This window comes from Bubalus kerabau, chromosome 3 (assembly GCF_029407905.1).
Source record: "Bubalus kerabau isolate K-KA32 ecotype Philippines breed swamp buffalo chromosome 3, PCC_UOA_SB_1v2, whole genome shotgun sequence".
NCBI lineage: Eukaryota > Metazoa > Chordata > Mammalia > Artiodactyla > Bovidae > Bubalus > Bubalus kerabau.
The window spans coordinates 38,330,031-38,346,238 of record NC_073626.1 but is presented as its reverse complement, the minus strand read 5'-3'; the positions used below and the strand labels follow the sequence as shown (position 1 = coordinate 38,346,238).

The 16,208-nt window shown below is 49.9% G+C and overlaps 1 protein-coding gene and 1 non-coding gene across 3 annotated transcripts in view; one reads left to right on the top strand and one right to left on the bottom strand.

Annotated features, from left to right (window-relative positions):
• The window catches only part of DAAM2 (dishevelled associated activator of morphogenesis 2), a 135,615-nt gene that overhangs the window by 31,589 nt on the left and 87,818 nt on the right, over positions 1 to 16,208 (top strand). The gene's annotated exons all lie outside the window — the stretch shown is intronic.
• Positions 6,036 to 6,108, bottom strand: TRNAG-CCC (transfer RNA glycine (anticodon CCC)). Its single transcript has one exon. It is a non-coding gene; the product is annotated as a tRNA-Gly (tRNA).

Below are 16,208 nucleotides of genomic sequence, written 5' to 3'. Positions count from 1 at the left end.
TGATATTTGTCTTTCTCTAACTTACTGCACTTAGTGTGATTATCTCTGGGTCCATCCACGTTGCTGCAAATGGCATTATTTCATTTTTTATGCCTGTTGTAGTATTTCATTGTACAAATGTACCACATGTTCTTTATGCAATCCTCTGTCGCCGGACATTTAGGTTGCTCCTATGTCTTGGCTATTGAAAACAGCGCTGCAATGAACGTGAAGGGGGGCGTGTATCCTTTCAAATTATGGTTTTCTCCAGATACATGCCCAGGAGTGGGATTGCTGGATCATATGGCAACTCTTCTTTTAGTTTTTTAAGAACCTCCATACTGTTCTCCGTAGTGGCTGTACCAATTTTCATTCCCACCAACAGTGTAGGAGGCTTGCCTTTTCTCCACACTCTCTCTAGCATTTATTAATTGTAGACTTTTCAATGCTGGCCCTTCTGACCAGTGTGAGATAAAACCTCATTGTGGTTTTGATTTGCATTTCTCTAATAATTAGCAGTGCTGGGCGTCTTTTCATGCGCTTTTTGACCATCTGTATGTCTTCTTTGTAGAAATGTCTATTGAGATCTCTGCTCACTTTTTGATTGGGTTGTTTGTTTATTTTTGATGTGGAATTAGTTTTAGACTGAGACCTGCCTTCCCTCTTTGCTCACAGGAAAGGTTATGAGGGTTGGGTTATGACACGTCTGGGCCTCCAGGGGTACTAAATTTTAAGATTGTTACTAAACATCTTCCTCTGTTACTTCTTTACTATTTCCTTTACTGTTTTCTGTGTGTGGTGTTGCATTCAAGAATCCTTGCATGTTGTGTACTTGAAGAATATCCTGAAACAGTAATTTGGCCTTTGTGGCTTTCTTTTAGTACAGAGTCTTCAGGTTGTGTTTTTTCTTGCTTGGATGAGAACAGGCTGAATTGTTAGCCCTCACTTTGCCACTCACGCTTGCTATACTTCTGACAAGTCCCTCCCTAGTCTGGGCCTGGTTTCCCCAGCTATCTAGAGGGGCACTGAGCCCTGGGATCTCTAAGTTTCCTTCTGGATCCAACGTTCTGGGCATCTTTGGTCCACAGCCTCTCCTAGTGACCCGCCCCCTCCAGAGCCAGGGTTTGTGGACTGGCTGACTGGTTGGGTCCAGTGGGGGCTGCATAACAAGGTTCTCCTCCTTGAAACTGGCAGGATCACTCTGGGTTCTCACTTGAAGCTGTGGCCTCGTTAGTGCTCTGCCCATGCTGTGTTCATGAGCCCAGAGAGAATCCCTTCTTCAGCCCAGCTCGGAAGCACCATCCCCCTTCCCGGTTGGTGGGGGAGCCCAGGACGAGGATGTGTCGAGCTGGATGGAGTTCTGGGAAGCATGCAGAGGACAGGACTGGGAGATGGGAACCATCCATCTTACCTAAAAGTGGGGTCTGGGAGCCAGGCCAGCCCTTTATGGCCATCCAGGCAAACCTAACATCCAAAGAGCAGAGTTTTAAGGACCTCAACACGACTTGCCGTTGCAGTATTCATATCTGATGCTTCCAGTACTCACCCCAACCAGTTGTTTTGTAGCTCAAGTGAGATAATATTTGAGAAAGGACCTGGAAAGCTATACATGCTGTCCAAACATTCATTAATATCAGAACCTCCCTAGGGGTCCTCTTGGAGAAGGCAATGGCACCCCACTCCAGTACTCTTGCCTGGAAAATCCCATGGATGGAGGAGCCTGGTGGGCTGCAGTCCATGGGGTCGCTAAGAGTCGGACTCAATTGAGCGACTTCACTTTCACTTTTTCACTTTCATGCATTGGAGAAGGAGATGGCAACCCACTCCAGTGTTCTTGCCTGGAGAATCCCAGGGGCAGGAGAGCCTGGTGGGCTGACATCTATGGGGTCATGCAGAGTCGGACACGACTGAAGTGACTTAGCAGCAGCAGCAGCAGCAGGGGTCCTCTTCCCTAAGAGTCCATTGTGAAATGCAGAGGATGCAGGTTCAGTCCCTGGTCCAGAAACTAAAATCCCACATGCTGTGGAACAGCTAAGCTTGTGCACCCCAGCTGGAGAATCCATGTGCTGCGTTGCCCCACGTGGTGCACCTAGGACCCAACACAGCCAAATAAATATTAAAAAAAATAAAAGGAATGTTTCCTCTGAAGGGCCTTGTTTCTTTCAATCAGAAACTAGAGGATCACAATAGCCCCCTTAAAAAAAGTATCATCATGTGCTGCCTTATTCCATAGATATCTTGGTGCTGCTGCTGCTAAGTTGCTTCAGTCATGTCCGACTCTATGCGACCCCACAGACAACAGCCCACCAGGCTCCCCCGTCCCTGGGATTCTCCAGGCAAGAACACAGGAGTGGGTTGCCATTTCCTTCTCCAATGCATGAAAGTGAAAAGTGAAAGTGAAGTCGCTCAGTCATGTCCGACTCTTAGCGACCCTACGGACTGCAGCCTACCAGGCTCCTCCATCCATGGGATTTTCCAGGCAAGAGTACTGGAGTGGGATGCCATTGCATTCTCCGATTTTGGTGCTAGGAATGGAAAAGTGAACAGAGACAGTAAGTTCATTAGAATACACCATGATGCCAGATCTTACTCAGCAAGCTCTGGATGGGCAAACTCATAGGAGCTCAGAGAAGGGATCAATCGATTGTGCTCGTCAGGGTGGAAGCCTCCGTAGGAGCAGTGACCACAAGCTGGGTCATAGTGTCAATACTTTGTAGGAGGAAGCGAAGGGCACCGTAGGCAGAAGGCTCTGCACAAGCAAGGGTCAGAGTGCTGGCTAGGCTTAGGGAGACCTCGGGAAGTCTAACCTGGCTGCTGGGTGAGGCGAATGGGACCAAGTGAGAGGAGAGCAGCAGGGCATTGGTGATCACATTGTGAAGGGCTGGTGATCACATTGTGAAGGGTCTGGAATAGCATAGGAGTTGGGTGTTCGCTGGGTTTTGTTTTCTTTTAATTACCAGATGTGGAAAAACTTTCTAATTTCAGTTTTGGCTGGAAAAAAAAATGCTATTGCTCTAATTCTATTGAAAAGCTACCTGTAGATTGATAATGGGAAAAATGTAGATTTCATTAGAGTTGCCGCACTGTCGTATTCATTTTGCTACTCTCCTACGTCTTAGAACTTCCACATGGAATAGAGAGGTCTCCCTGCTCTCGTCTGGTCATTTGAAATATTAAAGTAGGAGATAGGAGGCAGAATCTTATTTTAAAGTTTTCTCTTTAAAATTTTTTCAGTTGCTAAGTCATGTCCGACTCTTTAAGGAAAAAGTGCTTATTTTAGAAAGAGTAGGAAAACAGTAAAAAAGAAGGAAAAAATACAGAAAAAAAATTCTACCTTCCAGACAAGTTTGGTGCTGCTATTTGGGTGATTACTTCCAGCGAGCATTTTGAGGGTAGATACCTCGTCTTGCTTCCCTCATAGCTCAGTTGGTAAAGAATCTGCCTGCAATGCAGGAGATCCCTGGTTCAATTCCTGGGTCAGGAAGATCCCGTGGAGAAGGGATAGGCTACCTACTCCAGTATTCTTGGGCTTCCCCTGTGGCGGAGCTGGTAAAGAATCCGCCTGCAATGTGGGAGATCTGGGTTTGATCCCTGGGTTGGGAAGATTCCCTGGAGAAGGGAAAGGCTACCTACCCAGTATTCTGGCCTGGAGAATTCCATGGACTACAATCCATGGACTCACAAAGAGTGGAACACGACTGAGCGAACTTCACTTCACCTTGTCTTGCACGTTTCTCACTGTGTGAACCTGACCCTAGTAGGAGCTTCATCTGCATTGTCGATTGATATAGGGAGGTTCCCCTAGACCCCTTTAGGGAAAACTGGTTGAATAGAACCAGGTATGTTCAAACCCAAAATATTTCCATTCACTACCTGCAAAGGTTGGCAGTTTTCTCTCTAGGCCTCAAATTTTTTCATCAGTAAAATCGGAACAATGAAAATAACAGTATCTTCACACTCAAGTGTGTGTGTAAGTCGCTTCAGTCGTGTCCAACTCTGGGCAACCCTGTGGACCGTAGCCTTCCAGGCTCCTCTGTCCATGGGATTCTCCAGGCAAGAACACTGGAGTGGGTTGCCTCGCCCTCCTCCAGGGGACCTTCCCGACCCAGGGACTGAACCTGCGTCTTTTACGTCTCCTGCACTGGCAGGCGGGCTCTTTACCCCTGGCACCACGGGCATCACTGGCATGTGTACACACTCAAGAGCGGAGACCAAATAACTTCTTTGGTGCAAAGGACATAGGAAGGGGCCTTGCACACAGGAAGTGGTTCACATTTGTCATGGGTTTTTGTACTGCCCTCTGGGTGAGTCCAGCCCCCGGGAGGGGGAGGTTTGGGGGGTGGTTGCAGGTGGAGAACTCTGCCTGTGAGAACTGTCTTTCTGTCTCATTGTCCTACACAGCAGGAGAAGGTCAAGCCTGTTAAGTCCCAGGATTAGGCTTGTGAACAAGCCAGGGTCCTAGTGCTTGTTGCCAGCTTTTCCCTGAGTAGCTCCACCATCCCCACAGCCTCCTTCCTGTGTCTGTTTCTCCCCATGGGCTTTCCAGGCGGGCTGTCCCTTTAAGAAAGCAGCCTCAAGCTGTGTACTCCACTGGTAGCCCTGCCTCCCCTGCTGGGTGCCTCCTCAGGCTGCAGCTGGGACCCTCCTGGGCTGGATTTGTGGGCTGGACCCTCCCTAGGAAGGAGGCTGCTTTGCATCAAGTGCACACCCCCAGGAATCCATGCCCAAGAAAGGACTTTCTGGCCAGAGCCCCCCACTGCAGTCCTGGGCTCCCATCCCTCTGCCCTGGCTCTGGGACATACAAGGATCATTCTTAAAGACTGAGCTCAGGATCCCTAAAAAGAAAGTTAGAAAATAGCTGGATAAACTTGGGAAGTGAGAGAAACCTCCGATTGTGGATTGCAGTTTTGGGATTGAGTCTGGTGATTCTTGCTGGATGGAATCTGATGGGTAAATGTGGGAAGGAGATGGAGGGGTGCAGGGCTGGGATTCCCAGTGGGTAGGGAGCCTTGGACTTGGGGCCAGCCCCACCCCTCCTCCTAGTGGTTGTCATCCCTGAGGCAGGGAGCTGAGGATTGACATCTGGAAACATCTGGAGCCAGGCCCGAGGGGTGAAGATCAAGGAGGGGCAGATGTCAGTTTTCTCTCATTTGGGGAAAACAAAGTGTGGCCTGGGAGGGCTGTGTGCAAAGATGCCCCAGGCCAAAGGCAGTGTGTGACACCGTGATTCTGTCTCAGCTGGGGACTCAGGGCCAAGGGGACAGACCAGGCCCTGGGCTTGGTCTCCAGGGCCCTTGGGCCTGGTCAGCTGCCCGTGAGTGACAGCAGGCAGGGCTGGAGCGGGAGGAGGCAGGTCTGCCCAGGGTTGGGAAGAATGAAGGCCTGTTGTTCTGAAGCCTGGGAACGTTGCCCTGGGGGGAGGCCCACGCTGGCCCAGCTGAGCCTGAGAAGGCATGGGGGAGGGGTCCTCAGGCAGAATGGGACTGAGCTGGTACCTCCCCACTTTGCAGGTCCCCCAGCCCTATTCCTGAGGCCTGGGCACAGGTGAGCTGCCTAGCTGAGAATGCCCAGGTATAGTTGGGAGGGCTGGGGTCTGTGACCCCCACAGAGGATGCAGGCTACAGAAACAGGTTCAGTCCCTGAGCTCCAGATCAGAGATGCTCGCTGCCAAATTCTGCTCCGAGAGTCCTTTCCTCTGTTCCATCTTGTGCCAGGCTGTGGCTGAGGGTTTACTGAGATTGGAAAAAAAAATGCCATGATGGAGTTGGCAGGGTGTGAAGATCTGGAAAGATGTTTTGGATACGAGATTAAAGCTGTCTTTGACAAGTGACAATAATAATTACCATTTATTCTGTAGCTTGAATGTGCCAATCATAATGCCAAGGGCTTTTGGGGTACCGTTTCGTTTCATCCTCGCAGTGATTGTTTGAGTCATGAAGAGTTTTGGAGATTTTTTTAGAAAGATATTTATTTTATTATTTATTTGGCTGTGCTGGGTCTTGTGGGATCTTTCAGTTGAGGCATGTGAACACTTATCTGCGGCATGTGGGATATAGTTCCCTGACCAGGGTTTAAACCAGGGCCCTCTGCATTGGGAGTGCAGAGTCTTAGCCACTGGACCACCAGGGAAGTCCCTGGAGATTTTTATGGATGAAGAAACTGAGGCTCAGAGAGGTGAAGGCCCTTGCCTGAGGACACAGAGCTGGTAAATTGCAGAATCAGGACTTGAAAATCTTCTCTTATTCAATGGTTCATTCCTGTGTTGGTTTAAAAATGTTGAGCCTGAGAGCCTTTTGTGTGCCAGTGATTCTGAGGGGCACTGAAGACATGGTTGGGCGCTAGGTTGGGGAAAGCCTGACCAGCCTAACCCCACAGCCCAGTCCTCAGCCCCAGGCAGAGTCTTTCAGATGAACCCAGCGACCCTGGGGAAAGAGTTGTGTTGAGAACTCTGTTTGAGAATGTTCTTTGCCTTAAATGTTTCATTTTGTTTTCACTTTAATAATAATCTTAAAAATGAATGCATTCATTCTGAATCATCTGAATAGGCATCACAGAACCTACTGCTGGCCTGAGGTTTTCGTCCCCGAGTTTATGCTTCTGTGCGAGTTGGCCCCAAGTGGTTTCCTAAAATGATAGTGTTTAACGTTAATGCTTTGTTTCTTAAACCGGATTCTGCATTGTGTGCTTGGAAGGCCCAAATACCAAAGATTAAGAAAGGCTACCCTGACTCTACTGCAGGGAGGGGGAGGTGCAGTAAGGGTATACTGGGAAGAGATGGTTTAACATCCCTTCTCCCCCTCTGGACAGAGTGAACTGGACTCAGTCTGGGGTGGGGGGAGTGAAGCAATGTGCATTTCTGATCTCACAGGATCGGGGGGACCCAGCCCAGAGATTTAGAGAGGAACATGCAAGTCAGGAAAGAGGAAAGTCCCTGAATTAGGGGCAGGGAGCCCCATTTTCAACACACCCTCTCTGACCTCTAGCAAATGGATGCTCCTCTGTAAGTCTTTCCAGATGGGGCAGCTTGTGCAGAGGCTGGGAAGGGAAAGTGCCAAGCCTCCTGAGAGCGCTGTGTGGTTTCCTCCCAAAAGAGGGGTGTTCTCTGGCCACCCCAGAACTTCAGACCTCTCCCAGGGTCCAGCCGTTGGGTGAGAAGGCCAGAGCAGGCTCCCTGACATCCGGAACTGTGGATGCAACCCAGGTTTCGACCCCCTGGACACGAGCAGGCACCTTGTGCTGGCCTCGAGCCTCGGCCCTTGGATATGGGGCCAGGTGGCCGGCACCCGGTGTGTATCGGAGAGCCCCCCAGGGCAGGTGGCCAGAGACGAGACCCAGGACCCAGACAGCCCCCTCCTCCTTGTCCACCTCTTGTTCTTCTTCCTCTTCCTGCTGAGGTCTTGGGTCTTGCTGTGAGGTCACTTGTGGTCACACCTCCCTGTGAGCAATGCTCTCATTATCTTTATCCTCTGGTTCCTGTCCTTTCCCTGGATCCTGACCGATCATCCTGGGCTTCCTTTCTCCAGACTTCTCTCTGGCCCCATCCAGCTCCTGCATTAGGAGTCGGCGAGCTGGGAAGTCCTGAGAGCACAGAGTTTGACTTTGGGGTTCACAAGGTCTCCGTCACTCTCACTTGACTCTAACAAGTTGGTTCCCCGTGGCCAGCTGGACTCCTTAACGTGTTGCACCCACCCGCTTCTACATCTCTGGGCCCAGCTTCGGCACTGCGTCCCTCTCATCCCTCCCATGAGCCCCACTCTCCAGCCACTCCACCCAGCCTGCCCTTCCTTGAACTTACTCGTCTCTTCCCTGCCTCTGAACCCCTGCCTGTGCAGTACCCCCAGTCACCGCCCCACCCCCCACCACCCAGTCCTATTTACTCATAAGATTTTGACTCCTAGTTCAGGTCAGCTGTTTCCTCTTTGTGTCCTGCCATGACTGCACCCCTCAACCCTCTCCAACACAGCGAATTCTCCTCTGTGACTGTCATTTCATACTTGCCTTCACACCCTGCACTTTAGTAATTTGTCCCTCACTGTATCTCTTCAAGGGCAGGAATCGATAGACTTGGCTATTTCCACTGCCTCCCTCCTCCCTGGCTCCGTGCCTGCCAGGCAGCAGGCAGGCAGGAAGTCCTGTTGGCACAAAGGCTCATGACCTGTCCCTTCCCCACTTCCAGAGGCCCTGCCACAGCTGGTGGCTTTCTGGGGTCTAGCTGAGCCATTTTGGAAAATCAAGACCTCGTCACATGTCAGGCCCTGAAACATCCCAGAGCCAAATCCATTTCTGGGCCTGTAACCTGAGCCTCCCCATTCCCTGCACCCCGTGATCAGGTGACCCTGTTTGTTTTGACATCCTGTGAGGGGCCCAAGTGGGGACACGAGAGATCCTGATTTCAAAGCAAAAATTTCTCTGGTAGCCGCTGAAGGCCAGGCCCCTGCCAACTCCCGGGCTCCTGTGTTAGCATTTTCAGTTAATTAAGAAAACAAGCCCTGAATCCCTTGCTGCGATGGTTCTGCAGATTCAGGGCAGAAGGTGCATGTCAGCGTGCAGGAAAGGCCTCCCAGCTTCTGTGGGCAAGGTGAGCCGGAGAGGTGCTGCCGTGCCTTCTCAGCAAGAGAAGATGCTCTGAAATTGCATCCTGGGCAGCCAACTCCAGGCAGGGCCCAGAGTGTGAATTTCTGCTCCACCTGCCCTTCTCAGGGTGTTTTCTGAATGGATGGAGGATGGATCCAAGCCAGAGGGATGAGAGTAGCAGAAGAGGATTCGAGAGCCCGGAATTTGCAAGTCTTCTTCTCCAGAACCAGGTTATTCCAGCTTCCTGAGGTGGTCTGGGGATGGCTTTAACTGGGCTGACCTGCCAAGGGGGAAACCCCTAGTCAGGGCTGTTGCTCACCTATGCAGAGCCTTGGTGTGAATTTAAAAGGGTATCTTTTCTTAAGGGAAATGTAGCTAAATATCAATCTGTTGCTGCAGAAGCTGCCCAGCCCACCCTCTTCCTTGCCCACACTCTCTAGGGTATTTGGTAGTAATGCCAAGCCTCCACCAGTGCTCTTCCCTGACAGAAGTGTCATTTGACATCTGCGGGGATCGGAGTTGGGCTTCCGGGCGGTACAGGAGCACAGCTGCATCAGGTGTTGCTGCTGAGGGGCCAGCCTGTGCCTTCGCTTCCAGATGTGCTGGCCCTGCAGCCACCGTGAAGTCACACAGCTCCGTGGAAGTGGGATTCTCTTGCCCAGCCTGGACACTGCATGCGGTGGTCCTGCTGCCCTTGGGCAGAGGACGGCAGGATGGAGACCCAGTCCTGCTCTACCGCTACTCAACAGTCCAGGGAAAATCATGTGGCCTTTGTGAACCTGGTTTCTAGTGGGAAATGGGGATGAGGTGCGCATAGAATGTGTGTCCAGAAGGTGTAGGTGTGTGTAAACATTGGATAAAGTGTTAGTTGCTTCAGTTAAGTTCAGTCGCTCAGTCGTTGCTTAGTCGTGTCCAATTCTTAGTGACCTGTGGACTGCAGCCCAGCAGGCTTCTCTGTCCATGGAATTCTCCAGACAGGAATAATAAAGTAGGTAGCCATTCCTTTCTCCAGAAGAACAATCTTCCCAACCCAGAGATCGAACCTGAGTCTTCTGCACTGCAGGCAGATTCTTTACTGTCTGAGCCACCAGGGATGTTCCAAATATTGGATAAGACATGTGCATACCCGGCCTGGCTCAGGGAACCTGGCTTCCTCCCTGACTGTATGTCTGTCTTGTTCCATCCTGCCTGCTGGCCAGGTATCTGGCTCCCTGAAAAGATGCTGGGGAGGAATAACAAAGACGTGATTAGCTTCTGCTCAGCCTGGGGAAGAAGGGGTTGTAGGGTTGTAGGGTCTCCGTATCTGGTTTAACTGTCCAAATGATCAACAGTTGGTGGCAGATATTTTTTGACTTTTGAGACCCTTGCCTTTATCCCCTGGGGAATCTCAGGGCTCCTTGCTGTCCCCAGGTAATGACTGCTTCACTCACAGGGAAGGCCATGTTCTGCAGGAAGGTGGGGTCATTTGGGGAAAGCACGTCTCTCAAAAAGTGAGAATCCTTGTGGTGCTGTAAAGTGGGACACAAGTCATTTGAGATTTTGAGGGGGAGTTTCAGATCTTTCTCTGTTTTTTTATTTCTTCCCTCTTTCCCTGCTTCCCGCCCCCCACCCACTCATTTTCCCTTTTAATTTCCAAATCAGTCCTTATGTTGTATAGCTGATATGATCAATAGCTCTTATTTCCTGGAAGACCTATTCAAAATGCCACCTGATCCTCCCCAAACTCCCAAATCCCTGGACATCAGGTGGATTTGTTTGCTTTCAACTTCTGTTGCTAATTTTTCTCACTTTGCCTTAGGACCATTTGCATGCAAAAATTGAGGAAAAAATTTTTTTAATTAAGAAAAATATACTTAAAATCAGGCGTGGAATATGAGACAGTGTACTGATGGTAGATGAATAATGCTAATTGTGTGTGAAGTCACAGCTTTCTATAACATTGACTTGGCAGGTCAGAACTTTTTGGACTGACTATCGGGAAGACCGTCTCTTCTTTAAAGAGTTTCTAAACATCCTCCGGGCTTCAAAGAGAACATTTGAGATAAAGACCAAAAGAAGTTGTGAATTTGTTTCTAGAATATTAGGGAATATCTTCCAAAGGGAAAGGCCCTCACAGGATTCAGTCTTTAGGGAAGTATTCACTGAGGAATCTGGGTAAAGATTTTCAGAGTTTTTTTATTTACTACATTTTTGTAGTTGCTGTTTTATATACACTGTCTTCAGTAGAAACTAGAGGAAACCAAGAACTGAAGAACCAAACCAGGATTTGTCTGCTGCTGAGAATTTGAGAATGGAATTCTAGCTGTGGGCTCTCATGAGTTTGCTTTTTCCCAGGGGCAAGTGGCCTTGCTTCTCAGGCCTCAGTTTTCTCCTCTATAAAGTGGTCTTGAAAAGGATAGTCACCTCCACTTTCAGCATCCTGTGCTTCTCTGAATTTGAGTCAGTTCTAAATGAGGTGGATGAACTGGAGCCTATTATACAGAGCCAAGTCAGACAGAAAAACAAATACCATGTATTAATGCATATATATGGAATCTAGAAAGAGGTACTGGAGAACCTGTTTGCAGGGCAGCAGTGAAGACGCAGACAGAGCAGACTTGTGGACACAGGAAGGGAAGGAGAGGGTGGGGCAAAGTGAGAGAGTAGCATGGAAACATACATGTCACCATATGTGAAATAGATAGCCAGTGGGGATTTGCTGTATGATGCAGGGAGCTCAAATCAGTGCTCTGTAACAACCTAGAGGGTGGGAAGGAGGTTTAAGAGGGAGGATACATATGTATACCTATGGCTGATTGATGTTGATATACAGCAGAAAGCAACACAAAATTATAAAGCAATTATCCTCCAATTAAAAATAAATAAATTTTAAAAAATCCCATGCTTTCCAAAATCCTTGAGGGAGCCCCCTGCAGGATAATCAGAGAAAAGAGGAGTCCAGTTCCTCACCCACAGGCTGGGGGAGTGGGGAGGGAGGGGAAGGAGGTGGAACCATCCAGAAGCAGAATAGAGTAGTCTTTCCCAGGGTCAGAATTTTGCACCTGAGCTTGTGGAATGGCACTTGGTCACTCCAGAGAACAGTGGCCCTTTTGCCTTGGCTCTCTGAGTGGGGGTCCACTGAGACACCCCTGTGCCTGGCTGATTGTGGGGCGTGAGCCTGGGCTGCCATTCAGGGCCTCTGTCTCTCTGTGCTTCCCTTTGACCTCCTTGGTCTGAGCGTGGATCCTCTTAGTGGTGGACCTAAGGAGAGTTTGGAAAATCCCAAACCCAGTTTCAGAGACCAAGGAGGGTGGTCCTCTCAAGACCAAGCCCCGGGCTACTTCTCAGGTCTGGCCACACACATCTCTGCATGCCCCTCCTCTCACCGGCCATATCTTCACCCTTGCCCTCCGTCCCCTCCGCCTGAAGATTGATACCTGGTGAGGTATCTAGCCCTCCCTCAAGGCTCAGTTCAAACACTGCCCCCACTTCTATAGAGTCTCCCGCCCCCTCCCCCTGGTTTTAGGGAGATGAAGTTCTTCTCCCCTGCCAGGCAGACCTGCTGGTGATGAGGCGCTTAGCAGGTTGCTTGAAAACCACTCTTCTGCTTGGCTCTCACTAAACCAGGAGCTTCCAGAAGGCAAGGATTCCAGGAGCTTGGACTGGGCTTTCCTAGTCCCAGTGACAGGTTCTAGCACAGAGTAGGTAGGTCTTGATTAAACATTGGCCGAATGACAAGTGAAGGGAACCTGGGCTCTTTGCGGTTTTCCACTGAGAAGCAAGCAGGCAGGAGTGGTTTGTGTTTGGGCCATCTCCCCAGGGTCCAGCTCCACAGTGGTGTCTGAACAGAGCATGCGAATCAGTCCCCTGTTCCCCCATACCCTTCTGTGCAAGGGGCTGAGAGCTGGGCTGATGGGCGCGCAGGGAGCCCGGGGCTGGTGTAGGAGGCCGCACTGTGCTGTCCTTCTCTAGGGACCAAGGTGTGACAGCTCTCAGTTCTTCCTGGCATCGTCCCCAGCGGCCTGGGATTCCAGCAGCACTTGGGGAAAACCAGACAGTTTGTGCCTGTGATGAGCACCTGTGTTGGAGGCTGAGGAGACAACTTAACTTGGTACCAGTTAGAGAGTTCTAGTGGGTCAAACTTTCCATGCTCATCAAGAGAAACCTGGGCAATGCCAGCTTGCATGAAGGCCAGGAGGATCAGAGGAGAGAAGGAGTTGCTGAGCGTCAGGAGTGAGTTTGTTTACGCTCCAGCATTTCCAGGTCCATTTGCTGAGTGCCTCCCATGTGTGATCACGGTTCTAAGCTCTGAGGAGCCACCTGACCATGTCCCTGCCTTCGCGGAAGCGTACTTTCTAGTGAAAGTCCCGGAAGATCAAGAGGATGGGAGCTGAGGCTGGTGCCCCCCTCCAAGGCTATTCTGAGCTGGCCTCTTGGTGAGGGGTATCCTTGCTCCATTCATTAGTCCCTGCATTCTTCCCCAAGATGTTGCCTGCCAGAAGTACCTTGGTATCACCCTTGCAGATTCTCAGCCCTCCCTCCTTCCCCAGGGCTTGTTAGAGACCCCTCCCCTAGATTCCCACCATGCCCTGCACAACTCTGCCCTCTCCCCAACCTGCTTAACTGTGGACCTTTTTTCCCTGACCAACCGAGAGCCTTTTTGATAACCAGGTCTATATATATATATTTTTTTTTTTAATATTTATGTATTTGGCTGCGGAGTCTTTGTTGCAGTATTTTGTTGTTTAGTCACTAAGTTGTGTCCACTTCTTGGCAACCCCATGAACTGTGGCACCCCAGGCTTCCCTGTCCTTCACTATTTCCCGGAGCTTGCTCAAACTTATGTCCATTGACTTGGTAATGCCAGCCTACCATCTCATTCTCTGTCACCCCCTGCTCCTCTTGCCTTCAATCTTTCGCAGCATCAGGGTCTTTTCCAGTGAGTTGGCTCTTGGCATCATGTGGTCAAAGTATTGGAGCTTCGGCGTCAGTCCTTCCAATGCAGCATGCTGGGTCTTTCGGTTGCAGCCTGGGCTTGTAGGGTCTAGTTTCCTGACCAAGGATTGAAGCCAGGCTCCCCCGCCACCTGCCCTGCACTGGAGGCATGGAGTCTTACCCTGGACCACCAGGGAAGTCCACAGTTCTGCCTTCTATTCATGACCACACCCCTGCAGCATGCTGTGCCTGGCACAGAGTGGGGCTTCCACATGTGACTGCGGAATTAATGAGCCATGGGGTAAACGCTTGGTTTCATTTATCCATCTTCCCCATCCATGCTCAGCTTGCACATCTGTTCTCCTCTCTTTCTGGGTGAGTCTTGGAGCAGGGTGAACTCTTGGGGAAGCTGCTGGAAAGCTGGAAAACTGGGGGAAATGGGAGAAGATCCTGGCTGGAGTCAGCTCCTCTGTGTCCTCTCTGCAATTTGGCCACTTGAGGCTCATCTGCCTTTGAACACACTCCCTCCCCCAGGCTGGGAAGGCGGGTAGGGCTCAGGGCCGACAGAGCTGAGCCATGAACACGGACCCTCCTTACTGAGGCCTGTGTCTGCCTCCTCAGGGGTGGGGCCGAGGCAGTGCTGAGGGACAGACCTGCCCCTGTGGGCCTCCGGTTCAGTCCGCCCAGCTGGGCCTGCAGGAGAGCAGGCCGCCTGGGAACGGCTGGGAAGTCAGGCCCAGCCTTGGGCCCACTTCCCCCAAGGCCAGGATGTGGCGTGGGACCCAGGCAGGCGGAGGTTCCCACCACTTGGCTTCTACACCCGAAATGCTCTAAGCCCAGGCGGTGTCTCCCAGCAGGAGGGGGTGGGGAGAGACTCCAGCTGCCTGGGTCAGGACCCTGCATCAGGACCAGGGCAGCTCCATAGGCGCCCACCTCTGACATCTCTCTGCCACCTGGACAGCTGCCAGTGGTCCTGCAGTCCAGCCTTGCCTTGCCACGGGGGAAGAGATTTGGGGATTAACCATTGCAGGCCCTGCCTGAGCTAGGCTGTGGCTGGTCCTCCCAGATCAGCTGGCATCCATCCACCATGAACCAAGGACTGGAGAGGACATATTCGCAAATGTTGTCTCATTTCATCCTCATGTCAGCCCCATTTTCCTGACGAGTAGACTGAGGTGTGTGGAGTTACATAATTTGCTTATGCTGATGGTGGTGCTCAGTAGTATCCAACTCCGCAACCCCGTGGACTGTAGCCCATCAGGCTCCTCTGTCCATGGGATTTCCCAGGTAAGAACACCAGAGTGGGTTGCTATTTCCTATTCCAGGGGATCTTCCCAACCCAGGGATTGAACCTGTGTCTCTTGCGCCTCCTACATTGGCAGGTGGGTTCTTTACCACTGTGCCACCTGGGAGGCCCATGTAACGTGCTTAAGGTTATACAATTAGTAAGAAAAGTTCCTGTATTCATCCTTTATTACAGGGTCTGCTGTGTGCTAGGCAGTAATTCTGGGCCCTGTGGATACACGATGAATGATGGACAAGAAAATGATGGACAAACAGGGAGAGATAGAAAATAATATATATAGCATCTCGTATGGTGATAAGTCTATGTGGAAGATAGGAGGAGGGAAAAGGGAGTGGATGGTGTTGGAAGAGGTTTTTTTTTTAATTTTAAACTTTTATTAATTCTGTTGTTGCATATTCATCATTGATTGTATTTGTTGCATTTAAACATTTTTTTTTCATTTAAACATATTTTTATTTTATATTGGAATCTAGTTGATTTACAATGTTGTATTAGTTTCAGATGTACAGGGAAGTGATTCAGTTACACATATACATATATCTATTCTTTTTCAGATTCTTTTCCCATATAGGTTATTATGGAATACTGACTAGAGTTCCTTGTGCGATGCAGTAGGTCCTTGTTGATAATCTTTATTATCTATAGTAGTGTGTATATATTAATCCCAAACTCCTAGTTTATTCCCTCCGCACCTTTCTTCTTGGGAACCTTAAGTTTGTTTTCTATGTAAGTCTTTCTGCTTTGTAGATCAAACAGAAAGACTTACATAGATCAGTTCATTTGTATCATTTTTTAAGATTCCACATTCAAGTGATATTATATGGTATTTGTCTTTCTCTGACGTACTTCACTTAGTATGATAATCTCTTGGTCTATCCATGGTGCGGCAAATGCATGATTTCATTCATTTTTATGGCTGAGTAATATTCCATTGTGTGTTTACATATCGCAGCTCTTTCTCCAGTCCTCTGTTGATGGACATTAGGCCGCTTCCATGTCCTGGCTATTGTCGACAGTGCTGCTGTGAACATGCAGCTGCATGTATCTTTTTGAATTATGGCTTTCTGAAGATATATGCCCAGGAGCAGGATTGCTGGATTGTATGATAGTTCTAGCTGTAGCTTTTTAAGGGCCCTCCATACTGTTCTCCACAGTGGCTATGCTATGCTATGCTAAGTCACTTCAGTCGTGTCCGACTCTGTGCGACCCCATAGACGGCAGCCCACCGGGCTCCCTTGTCCCTGGGATTCTCCAGGCAAGAACACTGGAGTGGGTTGCCATCTCCTTCTCCAATGCATGAAAGTGAAAAGTGAAAGTGAAGTCGCTCAGTCGTGTCTGACTCTTAGCGACCCCATGGATTGCAGCCTAAAAGGCTCCTCCATCCATGGGATTTTCCAAGCAAGAGTACTGGAGTGGTGTGCCATTGTCTTCTCCA